This window comes from Chiroxiphia lanceolata, chromosome 11, assembly GCF_009829145.1.
Source record: "Chiroxiphia lanceolata isolate bChiLan1 chromosome 11, bChiLan1.pri, whole genome shotgun sequence".
Taxonomy (NCBI): Eukaryota; Metazoa; Chordata; class Aves; order Passeriformes; family Pipridae; genus Chiroxiphia; species Chiroxiphia lanceolata.
The window spans coordinates 18,447,120-18,464,166 of NC_045647.1; the positions used below are offsets into that span (position 1 = coordinate 18,447,120).

The 17,047-nt window shown below is 40.1% G+C and overlaps 1 protein-coding gene across 10 annotated transcripts in view; it reads left to right on the plus strand.

Annotated features, from left to right (window-relative positions):
• ATP2B2 (ATPase plasma membrane Ca2+ transporting 2) overlaps positions 1-17,047 on the plus strand; it is a 410,328-nt gene that overhangs the window by 128,151 nt on the left and 265,130 nt on the right. For all 10 annotated transcript variants that reach the window (XM_032698697.1, XM_032698692.1, XM_032698702.1 and 7 more), the window contains exon 3: positions 9,870-9,974. The gene's annotated coding sequence lies outside the window, so the exon portion shown is untranslated. The remainder of the gene's footprint in view (positions 1-9,869; positions 9,975-17,047) is intronic.

Genomic DNA, 17,047 nt, shown 5'->3' on the forward strand with positions numbered 1-17,047 from the left:
ATATCTGACTAACCTGTCCCATTTGTTTCCCAGTGTAACAAGTTGTTACATTAGTTTCACGTTTATCCTTTTGATCTCTGAAAATAAGGACAAATATTTTTGCAATCTTATTTACCCGTGGTATAAGACAGCTCTGACTGTGCTGGTCTTCCTTCCACCCTTGAACACTTGCTCTGAGGGCTTGTGCATCAGCTTTTCCTTCTGAAGTGTTTTCTCCCCTACTTTTCTTTAAATATTCAGGATCCTCACTTCACAAAAGACTGGTGTCACTCTACCCTGAGGAGTGTAGGTGTGCCATTGTGCTTCCTCCGCTTCCCAGCTGCAAGAACGTACTTGTCTAGTGAGCCATTGTCTTATTTTCCCACCTGCTCTTTCCTTAATTGCCATAAATTCCAGAATTACAGCTGTACACAGAAGGGTTGGCAATTCACGACAGGTCATTAAGCCACCAGCATGTGCACCTGGTTTTGATGTTTACCTGGCTAAGCAAGGAAGTGCCTTTTGAGTCCCATGAGCTTCTCGATCGTCATGGAGCGGTTGGAGCTGGAAGGGACATTAAAGATCATCTTCTTCCACCCCCTGATGTGTCAGGGACACCTTCCACTAGCCCAGGTTGCTCCAAACCCCGTCCAACCTGGCCTTGGACACTTCCAGGAATGGGGCAGCCACAGCTTCCTTAGACAACCTGTGCCAGGGCCTCCCCACCCAACAAGACCAGTTGTATCTTGCCTGCTATTTATGGTTTTGTTTCTCCATCTGAAGTAACTCCCAGCTTTTATTTGATCAGGAGCTGAGACTTGTAACAGGCATGTGCTGGTCTCTGTCCTTGGGGTGCAGTGAGTAGTGTTAACCTCACACAGTTCAGGTCATTTCCTTGGGTATGGATTGCCTGGGAATGTTCATGCATAGAAATCCCTGCATTATTACATTTTTAGCATTATCACGTCTCAGTGCTGCTTCAGTCCCGCCGAGCATGAAGGCTAATCCACATTCCAAAAGCAAGTAAATGCCAAGAAAAAAAAAAAATGACATTTACAACAGAATCCTTTATTCAAATTGTTTATTTCATCCAAGCATGAAGCTGGATTAAAAATTGCTTAAAAATATTGTTGCAGCTGAGTACTCAAATAATGCTTTGGTAATATTGACAAGCACCTGGGTGCTCAAGCAATGCCTGGGGACATGTGGCCTTTACTGTATGATGGGCTTCTTAAAATCACTTACAATTGCAAGCTTGCATAAAGATTTAAGGATAAGTGCCCTGGCACAAATTGCCCAGGGAAGTGTCCAAGGCCAGACTGGACAGGGCTTGGAGCAACCTGGGCTAGTGGAAGTTGTCCCTGCCCATGGCAGGGGGTGGAATGACAGGATCTTTAAAGTCCCTTCCAACCCAGACCATTCTGGGATTCTATGATTGAGTGTGAACTGTGTGTAGCTTCCTTTGCTGTCACAGTGCAGACAGTCCTGAGAAGAAGGTCCTGATCAACAGCAACCCCACCCAGGGACCAGCACTCCCCAGTGCTGAACAATTTATAGAACTGGAAGCTGATTCTTGCCTGTAAATGCAGCTGGGATTTTTAGTGTGGTGTTTGGCCTTTGTTTTTGTCCCGTGTTAAGTTTGTCATGCAAGTGCAGGTGGTTACTCTGGCACGTGATGGAGCAGGGAAAAGATCAAGGTGCTCCTTTATAAATACACGTGGTACATTAAGGGAAGGCCAACAGGAGACCCCCCTACTCATCACAGGGGATTTAATAACTTGGTGCAACACAGCCATTTATGAATCTGTCTTACACATCTTTGTATGAGGTGGAGACTGGATCCCAGCCTCCCTCCTCTTTCCCTGGGCTTTTGACATTCATTAGGAGCTCAGAAACAAAGCTTTTGTTTTGTCTTTACCTTCTGTTTGTTGTTGTGTTTTTTTTTTTTTTTCTCTCAAATATATTAAGGCAGTTTTCCTCCAGGACTTTACCTCCATTATTTCCATATATATTTAAATTTTTTGCATTCCAGCTTAAATTTTTATGGTGTTTAAAAAAAATTGGTCCCATTATAAACCTACAGTCAGTTTGGTAATGTAGCAACTTAATATTATATAAACATATTTCTTGCAAGAAAATTTGTTTTGAGTGAAACCATATGCACATGTTAATGGGAAATATTTTTCACACTTCTGCTTTTTTGCCATTCTTTGTATTTGTTTCAATACTTATTAATAGCATCCTTCTGAAACTTCTCTGATGAGAATATACAGCAGATTTTTTTAACTGGAGTACAGTTTTAAATGTCTTGGATGTGATTCCAAACAGAGCCAAATGAGAGTGAAATAATATGTACTCCCTGATTGATTATATAGCAATAATCATACTTAGTGACTTTCCTGATATTATATAAACCCCAGGAGCAAAGCTCTATCAGTAAATTAATTATCATTCACTTTTTTTTGGTGTAAATCAATCCATAGGTACTTTTCACTGTGGAGCTTTGGCTGGGGAACTTGGTATATACTGATCTTCGAGTTCACATCTTGTTCTTTGGAGAGGTTGCAGTACTCATTTGGACAGCTTCCCACCTTTTTCCTACAGTAAACAGTTGCATTAGAAGGGTAGTATTTTGGGGGGTTGAAGTTGTGAATTTTGACAGGTTTGAGGTAACCTCCACTGCTTTCCAACACGACACTGCATTTTGTTTATCCTGTAATTTGTGTCTCTGTAGAAAATCTGCTTGGCAAGCAGTACTTCCTGGTGCTTGGTGTCTCACAGCTCAGTCTTTTGGGGAATTCAGTGTGGATGGTTGTTTAGCTGTCAGCACTGGCTGTCCACTTGATTTAAAGGATACTGCTTCACCCTCAGGAGATTTCTATCCAGCTAACAGGCACTTGTGACTGATAATTAGGGTACACACCATGGAGTGGGTTGGGTTGGACCTTAAAGATCATCTCATTCTGCCACCCTGCCATGGGCAGGGACACCTTCCACTAGCTCAGGTTGCTCCAAACCCCATCCAGCCTGGCCTTGGACACTTCCAGGGATCCAGGGGCAGCCACAGCTTCTCTGGGCAACCTGTGCCAGGGCCTCCCCACCCTCACAGAGAAGAATTTCTTCCTAATATCCCATCTAAACCTCCTCTCTGTCAGATAAACCATTGCCCCTTGTCCTATCACTCCATGCCCTTGTCCAAAGTTCCTCTCCAGCTCTTGGAGCCCCTTTAGGTACTAGAAGAAGGATTCTAAGTTCTCCCTGGAGCCTTCTCCAGGTTGAACAACCCTGAGCCTGCCTCCATAGGAGGGGAGATGATGATTTGACTATTTTTCGCTCTGTGTGGTTGTGTGAAAATGGAAAGGATGTTGTCCCATGTAGGACCAACTGTCACCATTTTATCCCAGCCTTACTTCTGATGGAAATGATTCTTTCTCTCAGAGCTCACCCATTTGAGCAATACCATTAGGGTTTGCTTTTTCATGTGTGTATTGTATCATGGGTACCTGTGAGGAAATTCATCTGATACCCTTAATGTCCAGTTACAGCTTGAAAGGTCTTTTTTTTTTCTTGCTGCCTGCTCCCTTTTCCAGTTAACATGTGGATCCACAGAGCCCCCAGGTCGTGGTGCAGCTCCCTGCAGAGGAAAACTGACTTTCTTCCTTAATAAAAGTTATTTTTCTACATATTTATTGCTAGGTTTAATAATTCCTTTTTATTTTCCTCGTATAGGTGCCAGAATTACTAGTCTGTATTTTACTCATATAGCCACTCTAATCTTATAAATGGGAAAATTAATGACCCTTCCTTCCCCTCTCTCTGCTACTCCAGTCACCAGCACTGGAAAATCCTCCCTTTTTCCTGTTCCTTGGCAGTTGCTGCCTCTGTGCAGCACCTTCTTTTAGACCAAGTTTGCAGGTTGCATGTTACACACAAACCTATTTTTATAAAATCATTACTGCAGCCCAAAATGTGACTTCAAGCTTTAAGACATCTTTAGTTCTGCTTTAGTTCTTTTGGATTTTATGCTCTTGATACCTTAGAGATTTTTTTTTTCCCAAGTCCTCCTCCTCTATTTCTTTTTAATCCTGCTTTTACATGCAACACTCCTTTGCATTTTATTTTTTTACTAAAGCTTCTGCCCAGATGGAGAGTTTTATATGTTCTTAACTGTCAGGTTTTTTTGTGCAGGATTTTTAAAAGCAAGGTCAGTCCATGGGAAGTTCTGTTATTCCTAATGAAGGATAGGTGGCACTCTTGTTATTTTTGTTTGGGTCTCTGAAATAAATTAGGTGTATGTACTCTCTCAGAAAGATTTCTTTTTATAGAATAAGTGCTTCAGAGAGTGTTCTTGAACATTGAAGAGGATTTGATTTTATTATTTTTTTTTTTTATATGAACATGTACTTCAATTGCCTGAGTCTGTGACTGGATCACAGTACTGTGTAGGAAGAGAAAATGTTATTTTTATGAAGACCTCAAGAAAAAGTGCTCAGCTGCATGGGACTGGCTCATTTGACATATATAATTTTTTGGGTATTTTTATTTTCTTACTATTTCATTAGGCAGAGAAGAAAGTCAACAAAAACTTCAATGTAATTTTAACTCCAGTTATACCTTTCCATTTTGTACTTTCTTGTTAGTTATGTGTTTGAAATGAAGATTTAAGCTGGCATGGTGATCCTAGCACTGCTGAATGAAAGGAAATGGCAGGTTAGCAAGTGCTGAACAGTCTACAGAGCCTTTATTTCTTAAACCAGGGAAGTAAATATGTGTTGCCCCAGTTCTGTCAATTGATCACAGAATTTGTTACATTTGTGTGTTTGAGGATCCTCTCTTATGATGTAAAAATCCTGAAACATGGAGAAATACATCCTGGTAGAGGTAAGAGATTGTGGATGCTTTCTGTCACTTTAAAGGAAGATTTGTTTCAACTCTGTGGAATGTTTTTCCCTTCTCTGCCTCTGTGTGCAGCCAGAACGTGGCTCCATGGAGGTATTTTAACCTTGGTGCTTGATTGCTGCAAATCAAATCAATTTTATTATTCCTGAGGGCTGACAGCTTCATCTGGCTGAGGCCAAGTGATTTGGTGACCTGAGACCTGCTTCTCTTCATCCACTTGTCAATCAATTGATTCTGTTACTGCTCTGCCCAGAAAGGTGCCCTGTGGTGGAAGGAAAAGTGGAGCAGCAGAGCTGCAGTGAGCAGAGATTAGAAAAGTCTCCATCCTGCCTCTGAAGAGTATGAATCTCTTCCACGGGAATATCTAAATACTCAATATTTTGTCGCGTGTTTTTGCCACGTAAAAACATCTCTGTGATGGGGTCATGGCTTGTCCAGTGCCACAGGCTGTTTTCAGGGAATTTGTCAGCTGAAGCCCTCTAAGCAGAGCCATTCCCAAGTTCTGAACCTCCTAAAAGGCTACTTTAACTGTGCAATTCAAACAGAAAATTAAATAGGTGATGTGGAAGGAAAGGAGATGCTCATTATAGACAAAACCACAGGTTTGTGTGGTTTTCATTGAACATTTCCTGGTGGGTGTTACTACCTAATCAGAGCATAATGTGCTTTGTGTTGTTTTATATATTTTTACAATGCTTTAATTTTAGTTAACTACAGTTTAGATTTCTTGCCAGTGTTTCGCTAGCATGGCATGAACTTAGTTGAAAGAAAATCTTTCTTGAAAGAGTTTCCAATCTAATTTAGGTTTTAGATATCTTCACTTTAAAATATTTAGTCGGTGTATATTCACCAGGGAAAGAGAGTTTGATTTTAATTTTCATGATGATTGAATTATGGAATTAAAAATTGTTTGAACAAGCTATTTTGTTTTGATGGATGAAGAATCACATTATAAGTTGGCAGTTTATTTTGCAGTTTATATTTTTGGTGCCCTCCCATGTAACACAGGCTCACATATTACTCATCCCTCTCTTCTTCTCCTGCAAAGTGATTTGGATTTTTTAAAATCTTTTTAATTTCAATACGCTGAAGTGTTTGAATAGAAGAGTCTCAAAGAAAAACCTATTTTGGCACAGGAAGTTTTCTTGATATTTTGGATAACATTTATTTTTACTTTCTAATGCCGAAGCAGCTTTCAAGCTGATGCCCGTTATGGCAAAGAATTTTGTGTTTTGTATAATAATACAAGTCCCAAACGGGGGCAATTATTGAAGTTAACACTTTTTGCCCAACTGTGGGAGTACCAGCATCTTTGAGAGATTCCCATTTTGGTTCTTATTTATGCTTGACATTTAATGTGCTTGACATTCTGATTATTTTACACCTACCTAATTTCTTCTAGCTCAAGGGATAATGACAATATTTTAAGCATCTGTGAAGTGTAGCTGCATGTTACTGAGCAGGTGCAACACTGTAAACAGAAGGAAAAAGTCCCTAAACTATCTCTGGAATCATTATTTTTTGTGTTGCATATCTCAGGGTCAATTGGATTGGTTATCAGTTTGGTTGCCAATATCAGCCTTACTAATATTTAATGTCCTTTTATTTACCTATTTATCTATTTGTGTGTAAATAGATGTATATAAATGACAGACACAATGTTGGACTGTGGGCTTACATTGTGTTCTTTGTGATCTAGAGGTGAGGTATTATAGGGAGAGATTTCTGGGTAGTTACTGGGAACTTACATTTTTCCTAAATTTTAAATTAAAATGGTGCTGTAAAATAACAAACTCAATATAAAATTCAGCCCATTAAACTGAGCTCATATGTCTGTGGTACATGTTTACTGCTGGCATAGTAGAACTTAGAAACAGCTGTCCTGTGTCTTGGTTTACAGATAACTGGGATATAACATGAGAAATAAATGGAAAAAAATTATCCAATTAAGTATACTCTCTGTGAAGTCTTTGCTCTCCCTTTGGGACATAATTTTATTAGTCAGCTTCTCGAGTTGTATTCCCATTTAATATGCAGTTCCCTGTGGTCACATCAGGTTTTAGGCTCTTTTTAAAAAGTTCAAATGGGTATCAGGAAAAGAGGAAGAAGGAGGAAAACAGTGGGAAAACCAAGCTCTTCAGAGAAGTGCAGCTGGTGGCCACAACTTTCTTTTGTTTCCTTTACTGGGAATCTTGTGCTACTTTGGACTATCGTAGTTGTGGGTAAATTGACTACATGAAGAATGGGGAAGAAAAGTTAAAATACTTCATTTTACAGGCCCATGTGGGGACATTTTAAATACTTCCCCAAGTCCTCACAAAACAGTCGCCATGGCCCAGCAAGGGGTCCTTGAAGCAGCACTGACTGAATGGGTTATAGGAATAATTTTTAAAATTCCTTTATTTTGCAATCTTGCCACCTGCTGGTATACTCTGATAATATAAAATTCGGTTAGAAACGTGTTCCAAGACTCATATTTTCTTTGGTAGGCAAGATCTTAAGGCTGGATGATAAGTAGGTTCTTATTTCCAGCTTGCAGGTTCAGTGTGTTCTTCCATGGCTGTGTCAGTGCCCCGTGTCAGTGCAGTGTAGGCTCTGCATCCCTTTGCACTAAACATAATGGAATCATACCCTAGAATCATGAGTTGGAAGGGACACTAAAGATTGTCTCGTTCCACCCCCCTGCCATTGTCAGGGACACTCTCCACTAGCTCAGGTTGCTCCAAGCCCCGTCCAACCTGGCCTGGAACACTCCCAGGGATGGGGCAGCCACAGCTTCTCTGGGCCACCTGTGCCAGGGCCTCCCCACCCTCACAGGGAAGACTTTCTTACTGATATCTGATCTAATCCCACTCTCTGTCAGCTTGAAGCCATTTCCCCTTGTCCTGTCCCTCCAGGCCCTTGTAAATAGTCCCTCTCCATCTTTCTTGTAGGTTCCTTTGGGTGCTGGAAGGCCACAATTAGGTCATCTTGAAGCTTTTCTTTTCCAGGCTGCACAATGCCAATTCTCTCAGCCTCTCCTCATAGCAGAGGTGCTCAACTCCTCTAATCATCTCCATGACCCTCCTCTGGACTTGTTCCAACAGGTCCACGTCCTTCCCATGCTCGGAATCCCAGAGCTGGAGGCAGCTCTGCAGGGGGGGTCTCACCTGAGCAAGGCAGAGGGGCAGAATCCTCTCCTTCCCCTGCTGCCCAAGCTGTGGGATCAGCCCAGGGCATGGGAAGTTTCTGGATGCTGGGTCATGTCCAACCTCTCACCAACCAGCCCCTCTAAGTCCTTCTCCCCAGGGCTGCTCTCAGTCCCTTGGCTGCTCTCAATCCCTTCATCTCTCTGCTGCCACTGATTTCTACAGACATGAGGGAGGAGAAAGTCTAGAGGTATTGTGTGGTCCTGGAACACTGCATTGTGGCACATTAATCTTCAAAATATATTTGAAATGTAGTTTACAAAGGAATGATGTCCATGTCCTAAAATTCCCTGATAAAATTAGGCAAACTCAATTGACCTAAGTTATGGTAAGAATATTTAAGGGACGCTGTTATCCCTAAAACAAGTACTATAAATCCAAGCAATATGGAACTTAAATGTTTAAACTTTCATTTGGGCACAAGGTGGAGACTGAATCAAGTCCATGACATGCAAAACCTGGCATTGCTGAGACTTTAGTGGCAGGAGCGTGGGGAAGCTCACTCCTTTATGTTAATCTGAGATGAAGCAGGTGTGGTCTTACTGGTGTCTGCAGGGAAATCCTCATCTATAATAAAAGCTGTTTTCACATAGTGTTCAAAGGGCATTAAACAAGCTGAATCCAAAGATGATTTACTGAGGGGTGTGATGAATTGACTGTTAGCTGGAACTTAGGAGTCAGAAGTGGATGTTTTCTTTACCCAGAGTATCCCCTCTGGCTCTGCCATATGCTGTTGTTTGACACAAGAGTAACTGAATATATTTCTGTGACTTGGGTCAAAAATGGCATTGTACTGGAGCACAATGGTTCCCTTTTAAAACAAAAACATGAAGAATTTATTTCCTTTTGTTTCTCCTTATGGTATAGTGTTGGTGTGTTCCCACGTGGAACACTTGCACCCAGTCCAAGGAGGACTCTTCCTTGCAGCACTGCTGCCTGTCATTTCAGTACACCCACTTGAGCATCTCTTATGAAACCAGTCAGAGTGGCATTTATTCATGGTGACATCAGTATGGTGACCTTAAGACCTCTCAATTATTCACTTGCAAGTTTTTATGGCCTGCAAGGAAAACCAGGGGAATCTCTCCCCTCTCCCACCCTCCCTCTCTCTGCCTTTCGCTCTCGCACAGACACAGAACACACACAGACCCACACAACCCTGGCCAGCTGCACTGCTCTCCCTCTGCCCTCTCTGAAATGAGGCAGAGGAGCAGTTACTGAAGCCACCATGATGAGCACTTCCCATTTTGGTTCCTGCTACCTTCTCCTTCTTGGCTGTTTTCGGCCTCAGACTTCTCCTTCCCAGTTTCCACCTCCCTCTCCTGCTTCGTGTTCTGTGTTTGTCCTGTTAGTACTGAATATTACTAATGCTGAGTAGCTGTTCTGGAGCAGCTCAAAGTCCTGAAGGTTTAGAGTTATGTTCTTCTAGCTATTTTTAAAGATGATGAGAATTATGACCAGTTGTAAGTCTCCAAAGGACTGTGTGCATAAAAAGTACCATTTATTTACATAAATGAGAGGCCAGAGGGGCTACAGCTCTGATAAATGGATGAGAATGAGATATTGTTGGGACTGAAGCCCATGGTTTCCAGCTTTTAACTCACATCTTTAGTCACAGAGTTAGAACTTTTTAATCACATTATTTTACTGCAAAAATGTCCATAACTATTTATGACACTGGATGTTCGCTCTTGGATCTGTTTCTCCTGTGGGGCATCCTTCAGATCAATCCTTGTTTGTTCTATTAATTTGCTTAATTCTCTGGGGTTTGTCAAGTCTAATTATCTTCTTTCTTTCTTGCAGTTTTGAAATCAAGATTGATTAACCAACACGAAAAGCCCCAGCTGGTTATGTGACTTGGAACCCTGTTTATGAAGCGCTCATTCGTTTTCTCAAGACGACAGCACTGTAAGTTGTTTTTATCTTTTTTCTCCCCAAAATTAAAAGTCTGTTGTTTTGTCTCAATAGAAATTCTAGAGAATTCCCAAGGAATTCAGCTCTTATTGGTAAATACACTATTAATTTGTGACTTAGTGACACCAGGCAAGGAAATAGCAGTGCCTTATTCACTTTACCTTTCTACTCACCAGGGATTTCTTTCACATAACGATGTTACTCATGGTTTCATATCATTTACAGAGAGCTTCCCTCAGTTAGAAAGATCAATCTGCTCTCTCTTTACGCTGTGTTGAATGAAGTGTGGGATCAGTGAATGTGACAAATGTATATTTTGGACTCCATTGGTGGTGGATTATGTAAGGGCAGAGGCTGGAAAGCAGGTGCAAGAGGAGATGGCAGTGCCACTCAATGGCACCTCTGCAAACAGCTCTTGCAGAATTCTAGATTGCCCCCCACCTCCCAGACCCTGAGATTTTGGACTAAATAATACTTCCTCTGTACTTGATTTAGGAAGTGTTTTCCCACAATTATAAATTTGTTCCTCATAAGATAAACCTTCAGTTTTTACTTGCAGAACAGAACTGCACAGTGCTATAAAAGCAAGAGTGAGGATACATAAATGAAAGTTCCAGCAGTAATATTTCATGGCTTAACTGTTGTTTGATATATATCATGAACTATGTGTTATAAGATAAAACTTCATAAAATCATTAGATCCAGGTGGAGTGCTGACAGGTCTGTGGTATGAATCTCATCTTTGCCTTTTCCAGTTGTGTGAAAATGTTCTGCCCTAACAGTGAGGAGACTCTTTTGTGTCTGTAAATATGTGGTGGGAGTTTTAAAGATGACATTTTGGTAGCCATAAACTGACATGAGGTTCCACTTCAGGCATGGGGCAGCACCAGGTTTCCTCAGGGTTTTCTTCAGCTCTACCTACACTGGAAGCCAGGCAGGTTGGATTGGCTGAACTTCACAACCATGTTAAAATGGCATTGCCCAATGTGCTCTGAATGTGTGAAAATTCCATTATTTTGTAAGTGAAAGGAACAACTTATTTAGGTATTTATTCTGAATTTTCTGTTGAATAGCAAATGATTCTAGTGACTTGTAAGTGGTGATACAGTGCACGTAAAATCTGTATTTTCATTTGTTACCTCTCTTGTTACTGAAGGTTAATTCACCAAGAAGTGAAAATTAGGTATAATATTCAAACTACTATAGAAAAAGAGGAAATAACACTACCTACTAAAGTAAGTTTGGGGGTTATGAAAGAGTAGAGTCAATAAAGAAAAAGGAATAAGTATTTAGTTTTAAAAAGAGTTTTTACAGTGAAATATAGGCTTACTTTTGATTTTTATGATTGCAAAGAGATGTCTGAGCAAATTTGCTTTATGGGAACAACAAATATATTCCCAGTATGGTAATGAGATTAATTAGCTTGTTTTTAGGAAAGAGAATCACACTTATTCTTCTTTTAATAAGTAAACGTTGGAAACAAAAACATAGCAAGAGTGCCGTGTTGCTCTGGGTGTCTGTTGATAGAACACTTCCTCTCCTATGATGTGTGTGGAAACAGACTTAAATCTTGATATGAAAAGCACAAAGAAATGAATAATACAGATAAAAAGGCTTTACTAGTTTTCCATGAGTACTTAAGGAAGTTTTCCATAGAAGAGAGCTGTAAGGTCTGTGTAGCTACTGTGGAGAAGACCCCACAAGCTGGTTTTAGATTATTTATTTGCTTTGATACTGTATGTTAAAAACATGAAATAACTTAGGAAGTTGTTATGATGTTTATAAAAATAATGATGTTTTACAAAAAGGGCACTTGCACAGCTTTCATGTATTCAAAATATTATCTAACACTTATGTGGATAGAAATTCCTCGAGGGTTTGCCCTCCTCTCACCTACACCTAAATGTTTGCTAGGCTCTTTTAGCTGAAACTAATCCAACTTAGATCAAAATGTTCTGCTCGGTGCCCATGTGTTTTTTAGCAGAGAGCAGAATGAAAAGATGGTCATAATGGCTGTGTGTGGGCAGCTGTAACATCCAACCTCTGCAGGGTGTTCAGCATCACTTCTTACTGACAGTCTGGGACTGCAGCACTTTGGCACCGTTGCTTTAATGAAGGTTTTAATAGGTGCTACAAGCTGTGCAGACCAAATATTGTGCTTGTCTTTCGAAGTATTAGTGAGTCAAGCTTCGTTTTATTCAAAAACTCTTAAAACAAGTAGTCTATAATCTATTTGTCAGACACTCAAATGCGTGTAAGAGACTGAAAAGCTAAGACAGACTTACTAGAGAGGCAACTTTCTTAGTCATTCAGCTATTAAAAAACCAAAAGCCTCCTCGAGGTTTTGTACTTTATTTTTTTTTTTTTTTTTGCAGAGAAATAAGTAGAGTTTGAAATACTGTAATTTTCTCTATTGCTGAGTATAATCCACAATAGTTTTAATTCCTGTTGTGGAAGGCAAGGTGCCAGGCACAATCACACAATTTAGCACGCTTGTAAAACCAAAAAAATTGTAACTCCCCCCAAAACAACCCTTCCTAAAGCCCCCTCTGCCTTCAGCCTCTCACATCCTCTTCCAGAAGGATATAATGGGCTGACTCCCTGGATTTCATTATTTAACTTGCCTCCCAACCAGAACCGAGATTCCATGTACGTAAGATGTTGCTTGTTCCCACTGATGAACACAAGGTACCTGTTCTGGTTAGACCTTAACACCAGCTTTAGATGTCAGGAACCAGGAGGTAACACTGTTTTGGCTGTGGGAATGTGTCTGGTGAGGCCTGGAGTGCATAAGGAATATTTCTTCCCAAAGGTAGCTGCAGCTGTTGTCCTCTCCTAAAGATATTCCCGTATGAAATCCTTCCCAGTTTTGTTTTGTCATCCCTGTGATTTATCAGAGTTATTAAGGGAGATACTTTGGGCTGTGCTGTTATTTCTGTGCTCAGAACTGAAATGTCAGCTGGAACTGAGATTACAGAAGCTGAAGAAATGTTTTTTTCCTCCAGCACCACGTGCAGCTCCACCCGCATTTCACTTCTGCCCTGTAAATGCAGGGCACTGGGAAGCCACTGAAACTTTTGGCTTTTCCAATAGTTACAATAACCTTTGGCAAAGTGCTTTTGTCACTTCTCCCACCTACATTGGAGGGAAGCAGCTGTAACAGCAAAGCGTGGGATTATGACTCTCACTCGACTGCAGTTCTCGGCACAAATTATGCATCAGCTCATCCCCAAACCATGGCATCTATGTCAGCAAAGTTTGGTTTAGAGGTGTGAGGTAGGACAGTTCCATTCATCTATTTCTGTGTTATTTTTCCTGGGATTGTCCCCTGTGTTTTGAAGGGGAAGAGGAGTGTGTCACTTGTTAGATGTGAATGTGATGATATTCATTCAGAGTTGTGCAGAAGCAGGGGAGATTTGTAACTTCAATTACCTCTACAATCATTTTGCACAACTAAATTAAATATATCTGTGAATGTATCTGAACTCGTGCTCCTTTGAAGAGTAAACTTCCTTTAATTAAATAATCTTTTCCTGCTATCTGAAGTTAGTGACATTTTATAATCATACAATTGCTGCTTCATTTCAGCTCTACGTAATTTTAATAGGTCAGAAAGGGTGATATTACAACATAACTATATTCAGTGAGAGAGTAACAGTAAGACAGTAGTTCTTGCCTAGGGTTTCTCATCAGTAGATCTTGAAGTGCATTAGAAAAAGTATGAATTGTTCTCTCTGTTTTAGAGATGATGGGACCTGTGGCTCTATGAGGTTATCCAGCATGTCTGTGCAACCCTCTCTTCCCGTGTTCTATTGACTGACCATCCCAGTGCAATGACTCTCTCCAGCAGTATATTAAAATACAATATGGAAACACAAAAGCCAAAAGAGTTAATGGATCTTAATGGAATAAAATTAGGATTTTTTTTTTATTTTATTTTGAAGCAGAAAAAAAGAAATGTGTTCCTGCAGAGTTCTGTGTTGTGTGTGCTGTTCAAACCATCCGTTGGATTTGAACACATTAAACATGAAGTTAACATATTATGGCAGTTTATTTTCTTATTATTGGCTGTTACCCTGGGATTTAAATATTTCTTATCTGCCTCGGTGTGAAATGGTTGTTGAAAAATGACAAAGACCAGCAGTGCCAGGAGCTGATTTTCCTTTCTGCACCAAATGCATGGCACTTGTCTGGTAAGAGTACAGAGGGTGTTGGTGTTCCATGGGATTGTAAGGAATTGAATGATGTTAGGGACAGCAAATGTCAGGTGAGACTTCAGTAAATGCTGATTGTTGATGTAATTATTTCTTTCTTTCTTACTTTTGATGCCCTTTTCTGATCTAAAAATGTTTTGGAAATGTTGAATGGAAAAGATAAGACCTTCCTAGTAATAATGAAAATATTTTTGTAATATTAATGGTATTATTTTTTTATATAATGTATTTTAGTTCTGTGTGTTGGGGATAATTTTGATTTTGCCTTTCCTGTTCATACAGTGAACAGTGGATTTGCTGCACTGCCAGCAAAATATCTGCTTTGAGGATGACCAGTTCTTCTTGACTTTGAAACAATCCTTGATAATACCAATAAATCTCTTGTAATCAATGAACAGCCATTGTCCATGAAGTGAAATGCTTGTCTGTTCCTTGCTGCTTTAGGGTTTCTCTTGGCAGGTTTTTATAGACATGTTGCTGGATTTGTAGTGGCTTCTGGCTCTTCCTAGAGCCCAGATTAAGGCTTTTCTCTTGGTTTCTCCCAATGTAGAGCATATAAAATGTGAATTTTCTTAATGTGATACGTAGAGGGCTGAGTACAATTCAAATGCTAATATATAAGAACTAAGTCTCACAAAGGAGTGTGTTAACATTTGTCTTAATTCACTGTATTTCTAAGGATATGTCCCAAATCTTGCTTGACATATCACACACTACATTGTAGAAATTCACCCTTAAAGGCGGAGAGAAGCATTTGCTTTTTGCATAAGTTTGAGTCCTATGATCCTATGAAAAAGTGAAGGTTTCCTTTCATGACCCCACCTGAGCCTTTGCTGATTCCCCCACTCTTCTCCTCCATTCCCGTGTTAAATTTCCCTTTTTCAAGGAGAAACAGAAATGAATATATCCAGCAGAGACTGGATTGGGGATTTATTTTCCAATTGACATTGTTTTACTGTTTTCCTGGGTGCTAGAAAGTCTCTCATTTTCATTGGTGTTCTTGCCTCTCTTTTCCAATTTGCCCTGCAAGTGCAGCTCCTTGCTGAGATCAGGTTTAGCTCAATTTAGACAAAATACTAGTCCTTTTTTTACCTAGTTATTATTAGAATGTCTATTATGCTCTTAGATCTTGTTTAGCAGCTTTAAATTTTAAGTCTGTGTTTTGCCTGCTGTTGTCCATGGCTGTCAGAATTTCCCTCGACTTCAGGAATTGTGCACTCTTACACAAAGTAGGTGAATTCTCTGTTTGCTTTCAGTTTGGTGATCCAATCATTCCCTGTTGCAATTCATTTCCCCCCCCGGGGAGTTCATCTAAGCCAGTGATATTAATACCTGTATTGAATGGGTATTTGATACTTCCCAGCTTTTGCAGGATTGTGTAATCCACTGAATTTCCTACACATCTTTCCCTGAGCTGGAGAGTCCTCCAGAACAGCAAAGGAAGCTCGAGAGGTGTTTGTGACCTCCCTCCTCACCCTGCCTTGGTCATCCTGGCCAACTTGTGCCTCAGGCTTGGCCCTGACTCCAGGCTCCTGCTGTCTTTGTTCCTTGCTTGTCTCTTTAGTATTCCAAGATAGAGGTTTTGAATTTTTTGGCTTCTTATTGTCTATTTGGATGGACCGAGCGACTTGTTTTTAAATCTTATTTCAGATTTCTCAGTAATCTCTCTCTGCAGATGTTGGTGCTTCAGCACTCAGTGAAGTGATGCTTTGCTTTTTGTATATGTAAGCAACACATGGTCTGCAGCCAGATACTCAAACTCACAAAATATTTAAGAATATGTTTAAATGTGAGGTCTTACAGAAAATGCAAATTTATTACTTACTACTTTTCACTTGATTCTCATGATAGATTTCTGGAGAGTGCTCTGAGGCTTTTTTTCTTGGTGCTATCACTACTTTGCCTTCATGCTTATGCTAATTTTCTTTCTTTGCCAGAGCCCCATAGCACTTGTTATCAGTAGCTACAATTTCCTGCCACCTGTGGTGGAATATATTTCTTCATTATAAGCTTTTTGCTGCTTCCTCAAGTTTTGTCTTTGATTAGCTGCTATGGAATTTTTACATACCATCACTTGTCCTGTAAAACTCAATTATCTGATAGATATGAAAATTGCTGTTTCTAGGTTATATTGTCCCAGATCACTTAGTGCCAGTTCCTGGTACCAGTACTCAGCTGAACTGGGATTAAATTCAGTGCAAGAGAGCCTGGTGGAAGACTGGGTTTTGTAGGGCTGGTTTTGGATTTGTGTTGGTGGATTTTTCCCTCTTTCCTTTAAAGTGAAAGAGCACTGGAAATGCTAAGGCTCAGTTCAGAGTGACTTACCCGAACTGGGCTGGAATATAGCAGAGATTTATAGTAGAAATTCAGACTTTTTTAGTCTGAATTTAGTGAATATTTTCTTAATCGTATTTGCAGCAACTTTACATCCCTGTTTCAGGGATTATATTTTCAAGGATCTCTTGAAAAATGAGAATGTAAGCAGAGGTTTATCACTCACTATTAAATCTTTGTGGAATGATGTGCTGTGAATCCTCCTGCCCAGAGTCAAACAAAAGGGAACATAAATTACACCAGCTACTGGCTTTATAAATGCAAACATTATATTGCTATAGTCCATTAAATGGACTTTTCTGTACTCAGTTTAAAAAACCCAAACTTTTTATCTCAGGAACAGCTGTCCAGCTCCTCATCTGCAGTACAGAGTTTCTTCTCTCCATCAACATCATCTGGAAGGAGGATAAAAACTACGGATTTGTTAGAATGTGCTAAAAAGCAGCATGTGTGTATATGAAGGCAAATGTAAATTACACTGAATTTCCAGCATCAAAAAGGGGACTTGGCAAGTGCAGA